Below are 6,421 nucleotides of genomic sequence, written 5' to 3' on the forward strand. Positions count from 1 at the left end.
TATACTATACTATATCTATAGGTAACAAATCCTCGAGGAATCGCACACAAGATCGCACATTTACTAAAATTGTTAGAGATCATTTATCGATTTATCCTTCTTTTTATAAAACGGCTACTTTTGAGGACCTACTGAACTCGACTAAAGTGACCGGAGGAATACAATTACACTATAAATAGCCGGTAAATATGGATACCCATAGATATCCATAGATATGGATACACAATATGGATACCAGCTGGGATACCAGTAAAGTTTTCTATTAGAATAAGGACAAACGTCCTAAAATCCCAGTTTAATATTGCTCCACAACTTTAGAAAATGCACAAATCTCAAGATGTAAACAACCAACAATAGTGTAATGTTTGTGGGATGCTGCACCGATGCACCTTAACCACACCATGGCCCATCCATCATACTAACAGTGGGCCGACGAACTTTGACAGTAGAAAACCAGAGCGGCAACTGCTGCAAAATAAATTCCGTTTCCGCTATTCATTGTAACGCGACTTTTGTTGTTATTAAACGTGCTAAAGAGTAGCTCTCGTTTTTATTCATTTTCTTTGTCCGATTGTTCCACGTTCCGGTTCTCGTGTCCGCTTCGGTGTCTGTGGTCGGTTCGTCCGCTGCGCTTCCTTTGCCCACAGGTTATGGGCGCCAGTGTCCGGAGAACGCGGAAATTGTGACGATTTCGGTCGGGAAAATAGTGAGAAAGATCGCGGGTCTCGTCGTGTGTGATTTCTGATCGGTTCGCTGGTGTGCGCGTGGCCTGCAAAGAAGAGCAAGATGGCCGAAAGTGCGAAAATTTCTTTCCCCAAGCTGAACGCCAATAATTGGTGCTCCTGGAAGCAGCGAATGGAATGGCTGCTGGAGCGGGAAGGCTTGTGGGAGGTTATTAGCGAGGCTAAGCCGGAAGACGACGAAATCGACGATGAGTGGAAAGTGGCCGACAGAAAAGCTCGTGCGAACATTGGGCTTTTTCTGGAGGAAAGCCAGTTTAAGCTGGTGAAAAATGCTGACAGTGCGAGGGAAATGTGGCGTGCTCTTCGCGACCACCACGAAAAGGCGACGATGTCGACCATAGTGTACTTTCTCGGGCAGTTGTGTAGTGCTAATATGTCAGAAGGGGAAGATATGGAAGTGCATCTCTCGAAGATGGAAGATCTTTTTGACAAGTTAGTGGCAGCCGGTCAAACCATCGAGGAGCCTTTGCAGATAGCGATGATTTTTCGCAGCGTGCCACCATCGTACCACACGCTGGTGCAAAGTCTGCAAAGCCGGGCCGATGAGGATTGGACGGTGGCGTTGGTCAAAACGCGTTTGCTCGACGAGTATCGCCAGCGGCTGCAGAGAAGTGACTCGCTCTCGCACGAGATGCGTGCCCTGAAGTTGGATGCAGTGAGTGAAAAGAAGAAGATCTGCTTTTACTGCAAGCAGGCGGGTCATTTCAAGGCCGAGTGTAAGAAGTGGTTGGCGAAGAAAAATGCGAGTGATTCCGGGAAGAAGAAAAGTGGAAAATCAGATGGTGAAGGCCAGAAGGCAAAACAAGCCAAGGGAATGGGCGGTGCAGTCTGTTTTTTGGCAAGTGCTGAGGGCTCTGAAGGCTGGGTGATCGACAGCGGAGCCACGAGCCATATGACAAGTGATTCCGCTTTCTTTTCGTCGTTGCGCACCGATTTCGAGTCGACCGTTACTCTCGCGGACGGTAATAAAACCAAAGCAAGTGGTATTGGTGACGGTATAGTGTACGGTGAAAACAGCAGTGGTAATCGTGTCGAGGTAACACTAAAAGACGTGCTCTTTGTGCCTGGCCTTGACGGCGGACTACTCTCCGTGAGCCGATTGGCTGCTAAGGGATTCACTGTGTGTTTCGGTGCGAAGAAGTGCGACATCAAGAACTCGATCGGTGAAACGGTAGTGATCGGGGACAAGGTAGGCAGTCTCTATCGGCTGCGCGTTCAGCAGTCTTCGCTGAAGGTAACCGGAAGGCATCACGAGCGCTGTCAACACACCTGGCACCGCCGGGTAGGCCATCGTGACCCCGACGTGCTCAAGAAGATGGACGCCGACGACTTGGTAAGTGGATTTAAGCTTTCTGATTGTGGTGTCCGAATGACATGTGAATGTTGTCTGAAGGGGAAACTTTCTCGAAAGCCCTTTCCCCCAGTGGTCGAACGCAAATCGAAACGCCCCCTCGACTTGGTCCACACTGACCTCTGTGGGCCCATGGAGACCACTACCCCATCTGGCAATCGATACCTAATGACTCTAATCGACGATTACAGTCGCTTTACTGTTGTTTTCCTCCTGAAACACAAAAGCGAGGCGGCAGGGAGAATCAAACAGTACGTGAGGTGGGTTCAGAACTTGTTCGGACGTAAGCCGCTCGTTATTCGCTCCGACGGCGGCGGTGAATATCAGAACCGTGAATTGCGGGAATTTTTTGAGGCCGAGGGCATAAAAGCGCAGTTCACCACGCCATATACGCCTCAGCAAAATGGCGTGGCTGAGCGTAAAAATAGATCGATCCAAGAAATGGCGATCTGCATGCTGGCGGATGCCAGTATGGACAAATTGTACTGGGGGGAAGCTGTGCTTACCGCAGTTTATTTGCAAAACCGATTGCCATCTAGAGTGATAGGCAAAACCCCCTTTGAGCTATGGAGCGGTTCGAAGCCCGATTTATCCCATATTAAGGTTTTCGGATCCTCCGCATACGTACAAATTCCAGCCTCAAAGCGCTCAAAGCTCGATCAGAAAGCGGTTAAGCTAATCTTTGTGGGTTACTCGGACGAACATAAGGGATACCGGTTCCTGGATCCCGAGACGAACCGCGTGACCATCAGCAGAGATGCCAGGTTCATGGAACTTGGTGATGGATCCGAGCAAGTTAGCCCACATGACAAGGAGTTGATTCCCGAGGGTTCACTCAACGATATCGAGCTTCCAATTTGGAGGGATCCCGAAGCCAGCGGTGTACTTGAGGACGGCGAGGCAACGGAAGGTGGAAACACATCCCACGGAGATTCCGTAGCAAGCGGAGCTCCGGAAGACGGCGAGTCATCGGACGGATGGGACACTGCGGATAACGAGTCTGAACCACCTCACGAGCCTGAACTGCGGCGAGAGCAGCGGCGTACACGAGGAGTACTGCCGAGCCGATTGGAAGATTTCGTCGTTGGAGTTGCGGTCGAAACTGGAATGGAACCCACCGATTACCGTGAAGCACTGCGCAACGAGGATTGGAAACAAGCGATGGATGCAGAGATGCAGTCGCATGCGCAGAATGCAACGTGGACGCTTGCAAAATTGCCAGATGGGAGGAAAGCCGTCGGGTCACGTTGGGTGTTTCAACTGAAGCGGGACGAAGCAGGCCGGATTGTCAAGCACAAAGCCAGGCTTGTGGCTCAAGGCTTTAGCCAGCGCTGGGGAGTGGATTACTGCGAAGTCTTTGCTCCGGTGACGCGGCACGAGACGCTGCGAGCAATGCTAGCGGTAGCATCGAAGAACAATATGCACCTGAGTCACTTTGATGTGCGAACCGCATATCTTCACGGAATAGTTGAGGAGGATATCTATATGCGCCAAGCCCCAGGATACGTCGCAGCGGGAAAGGAGGAGTATGTTTGCAAACTACAAAAGAGTATTTATGGCCTCAAGCAATCGGCGCGTTGCTGGAACCGGGCGCTTCATGCGGTTCTAGTGAAGATGGGTTTCCGGCAATGCCAGTCGGACTACTGCTTGTACACGCGCGGACATGGTCAGGACAGGGTGCTGTTATTGGTGTATGTCGACGATATGCTGGTGGGATGCCGCAGCCCGGCGATTATAGCGGAGGTGTACGAAGCTCTGGCGAAAGTGTTGGACGTGACAAATCTCGGAGCGGTGAAGTACTTCCTGGGTTTCAACATTCGTTGTGAAAAAGGAATCTACAGTATGCAGCTTACCAGCTATATCGAGGCACTCGTCAAGCGTTTCGGACTCGACGATTGCAAAACTGCGAAGACGCCGATGGAGGCCGGCTATATGAAAGCGGATGTTCTTGGTCAACCTTTCGACGACACGACGCAGTACAGGAGTTTACTGGGTGCGCTCCTCTATGTGGCCGTTACTGCTCGTCCGGATGTGGCAGTCAGTGTCTCAATACTGGGCCGCAGAGTGAGTGCACCAACGGACATGGACTGGAAGGCAGCCAGGCGTATAGTCAAGTACCTCAAGGGAACAAAGGAGATGCGGCTAGTGTTCGGTCCCGGAGATGGCTGGAAGCTCACCGGCTACTCCGACGCGGACTGGGCCGGCGACCAGGAAAGTAGGCGATCAACAACAGGCTTCGTGTTTCTCTTCGGAAGCGGCTCCATTGTCTGGACGAGCCGCAAGCAGTCCTGCGTCAGCCTTTCCTCAATGGAGGCTGAATATGTCGCCCTCAGCGATGCTTGCCAAGAGCTGTTTTGGCTGCGGCGATTAATGACCGATCTGGGGGAGAAGCCTGCCGGTCCGACGACTGTATACGACGACAATCAAAGCTGCCTCAGTTTCGTGCAGGCAGAGCGAACATCTAAACGTTCAAAGCACATTGACACCAGGCGGCACTTCATTAAGGATCAATGTGAGCGAGGAGAAGTGAATCTCGAGTACCGCCCTTCGGAAGAGATGACGGCGGACGCACTAACCAAGCCTCTTGGAGGGACCAAGTTCCGGCAACTGCTGGGACAGTTTGGACTAGTTGATGGCTAAGGTCATCATTGAGGAGGAGTGTGGGATGCTGCACCGATGCACCTTAACCACACCATGGCCCATCCATCATACTAACAGTGGGCCGACGAACTTTGACAGTAGAAAACCAGAGCGGCAACTGCTGCAAAATAAATTCCGTTTCCGCTATTCATTGTAACGCGACTTTTGTTGTTATTAAACGTGCTAAAGAGTAGCTCTCGTTTTTATTCATTTTCTTTGTCCGATTGTTCCACGTTCCGGTTCTCGTGTCCGCTTCGGTGTCTGTGGTCGGTTCGTCCGCTGCGCTTCCTTTGCCCACAATGTTATTTTGGAATTCTAACTTTCTTATTCTCGTTTCTCGTTATTCACTGTATCGTAAAAAAATACGACAAAGCAATTATAATACGAATATTATTAAACTACTAGCTGACCCGACGTGGCTAGCCACGTTTTCACAATCCCGAGAAATGTGACGATGGCTTAAAAATGTTTGTATGCATTTTTTGCTTATCTACAACTTTATTCAGCAACCATATTTGTTCCTCTAGGGCCCATATAGCCGAGGCGGTAAACGCACGGGTATTCAGCATGACCATGCTGAGGGTGACGGGTTCGATTCCCGGTCGGTCCAGGATCTTTTCGTAAAGGAAATTTCCTTGACTTCCTTGGGCATAGAGTATCTTCGTGCCTGCCACACGATATACGCATGCAAAATGGTCATTGGCAGAGGAAGTTCTCAGTTAATAACTGTGGAAGTGCTCATAGAACACTAAGCTGAGAAGCAGGCTTTGTCCCAGTGAGGACGTTACGCCAAGAAGAAGAAGAATTTGTTCCTCTGAAGTGTTCAAGAAATTTCCTATGTACTTAATCTCTTTGCCATGTAAGGCTCCAAAAACTTCTCCGAATTCTATCAGGGGACCCGCATGCGGCGAGGTAGGCCTACTGCTCATCTTTTGCGAGTGTGTTAGTGTGACTGGCAACGCGACCAGAAGCCTGGTCGAATCCTGCTTGGAAATCGGTTTGTTTTGTCGATGGGGCTGGCCCGCGAAATCGCATTGTGTTGTTTGGGAAGGCCCGCTCGATGCATGTTAGGTAGGCGTAATTTGTTCGAGTTTGACGTGCCTGCACCCTCCCTGAATTCTATACAGAAAGATTTTAAATATTCTATAATTTGTGAAAAATACTCGAACATGCATGTTACTGGTTTCATTCCTACGAAGAATGTTAGAGAATGTTCATAAGTCTTCGATTTCATCTCCTGATACTCACAGGAGAATGCAGAGAATGCGAAACATTTCACTCAGCAATATATCAGAAGGCATACAATCATGTATTCAGAAATGAAAAACGCCAGAAAGTATACTGTTACAGGGTTCCAAACCCTGAAATGGTAAGAAACTTCTAGAAGCTTCTAAGGAATTGCGAATTTTTCATTTTATTTCAGCCATCGTGAATGAATGTCCGGAGTGCATACAGCCGAGCAGTAAACTCGCGGGTATTTAGCAAAATTATGCTGAGGGTGCGAGAACTTCCGGAAAGTCCTCGAAAATTAAAGTAGTTCAATATTTCAGAACATTCCAGAACGTTCATTTTTTCTGAAACTTTCAGCAATTTCCACAAAATTCTGAGAAGCATGCTTTGTTCCAATTGGGACGTTATGCCAAAAATAAGAAGATGTTTAATAATATTGCATCTTCCTTCTGAAGCG

This window comes from Aedes albopictus, chromosome 3 (assembly GCF_035046485.1).
Source record: "Aedes albopictus strain Foshan chromosome 3, AalbF5, whole genome shotgun sequence".
Lineage (NCBI taxonomy): Eukaryota > Metazoa > Arthropoda > Insecta > Diptera > Culicidae > Aedes > Aedes albopictus.